We start from the raw sequence: 2,179 nt of genomic DNA on the forward strand, positions 1-2,179 counted from the left end.
AGGGACGGCTGATAAAATTATTACTATTTGGATAATTATTCTGTATGGGAATTGAGTTCAAATTCAACTCGATATTCATTGATTTTGTAAAAATGACCATTATGATCATTCTTCCAGTTCTCTCAGTCATCAAAGTTACTTTCTACTTCTACCTTTGGGAAAAGCCTTCATTCTTTCAGACCACAGGGAACAATTTGCTCCATTGCTTCAGTGTATGCAGAAAAGTTAGCAAATTGAGGTTGTGATAATCAGGGCAGAGCAGACAGAGAGTTTCACAAAATGCCTTGCTTTTAGCTCTCTGAAAGGAAACTTGGGAAACGTCAACCAGATCACCTCAGTTCTGAAGGAGCATAGGGAGAGAGGCACTCCGTAAAATATCCACAGCTCATCATCTTCAGGCTTTTAGATTTTAAATCACAGTCAATGCCCACAGCTGCCTGTGGCAGTAAATGCAGCATGTGAACACTGCAGTAATATGCTCACTGTTACACAGCAGTCAACAGTCCTGTCAACCACCTTTTTACCATGGTCAGATTCCTGGAATCATTGAGGGTTTCTCCTTTAGAGTTCGCTTTAGTAATCCTTCTCACAGCTCACAAAGATGTAGACAATGATGACAAGGTCTTCACCTCAGAGAATAATTTAACAGTACCCTAGATGCAGGAGGAGAAAAATATAGCATAGTTGCAACCTATGACTGTCATTGCTTTTTAAGTCCACACAGCTGCCCACTACCAATCGAGGATGATCTCTAAATTTTGAGCAGCAACTGTATTTACTGACCACCACATTGGTATAGATTGTGAAGTCAAGTTGATCGAGTGGATATGGAAGCTGGAAATTTATACTAGTCACCTGCCAATAGGGAGTGAGGTCTCGGGAGTTTGAGGTTCTGGAAAGTCGAATAAATTGTACGTATACCTATATATCTACACTGATCAAAAGGGATCTCTCCCACAGACACAAATAGTTCTCAACTCCAATTCTCAGACAGGGGAGTGTTCTATTGTAGAATCCTGCTAATGCAACCCAAATGTCCTCAGAGGGAACATAATGAGGAGTGGTCTTCTTCTGTAGCAGCAGGAAAAGCAACTGAGATCACTGCTATCATCCCCCATTACCCATACAGATAAATGGGTTTTTATCTACTGTCCCAACCAAAATATCACCTAGTAGAGCACAGGCCTGGGAATCAGAAGGACCTGGATTCTAATCCTGGCTCTGCCACCAGTCTGCTGTGTGACAGTGAGCAAGCCACTTTACTTCTCTGTGCCTCAGTTTCTTCATATGTAAAATGGGGATTGACTGCGAGTCCCATGTAGGACATGGACTGTGTCCAACCTGATTAGCTTGTATGTACCCTGGTGCTTAGTACAGTGCCTGGCACATAGTAAGTGCTAAACCTTCTAGACTGTAAATCCAGTGTGGGCAGGGATTGTCTCTATTGCTGAATCGTACGTTCCAAGTACTTAGTACAGTGCTTTGCACAAAGTAAGTGCTCAATAAATATGACTGAATGAAAGAATGAATGAATGAAACTAGTACCAAAATTATTATTACTATTATTATTATCTATGTTGTTCCTCTTTTGGTAATAAGAAGATATCATCCGGGAACATCTCTCATTTTGTTTTCTCTATATCGCAATACCATGTTGACTTTGTTCATCTTTAAAGTCAAGGAACATCTATCCATGTTGGTAAGACTGTTTCTGCCATTTTGCATATGGTAGGATATATTTCCACCCCTCTCAGGATCACACCTGGAGAGTTTCCAGTACTCTACCAGTCTCAACTATGGAAGGGAGAGTCAAGCAGAGGCATACCCATTCTTTTCCTAGCTTGGACAGTGGCTAGACAGTAGAAGGAAATCTGCTACAAGTCAAAACTCACCAGTGCTGGGAAGCAGTGACATGGGAGAGAATCGAGGGCAGAAACTCAGGTTTCCTGTGTGGAAGAAGGCAATGGTAAAACACTTCTGCATTTTTTGCTAAGAAAACTCTATGGATACATTACCAGAACGATTGCTGATGGAGAGTAAGGGCATTCTGAGAGAGATGTGTCAGTGGAGCCACTGTGGGTCGGAGACAACTCTACAGTATAAGACAAGGATCTATTTCAGAGATTTTTCAAAGAATGTTCTTAAATGATCCAGTGAAATTTGTTAGATAGGAAGTGAC

At 41.3% G+C, this 2,179-nt stretch overlaps 1 non-coding gene across 1 annotated transcript; it reads left to right on the top strand.

The window, feature by feature from the left end:
* Window positions 1-1,744: 1,744 nt before the first annotated feature.
* Window positions 1,745-1,882, top strand: LOC119939817. Its single transcript, XR_005454780.1, has one exon. It is a non-coding gene; the product is annotated as a small nucleolar RNA SNORA7 (small nucleolar RNA).
* Window positions 1,883-2,179: the final 297 nt, after the last annotated feature.

The sequence above is a fragment of the Tachyglossus aculeatus genome, chromosome 17 (assembly GCF_015852505.1).
Source record: "Tachyglossus aculeatus isolate mTacAcu1 chromosome 17, mTacAcu1.pri, whole genome shotgun sequence".
NCBI lineage: Eukaryota > Metazoa > Chordata > Mammalia > Monotremata > Tachyglossidae > Tachyglossus > Tachyglossus aculeatus.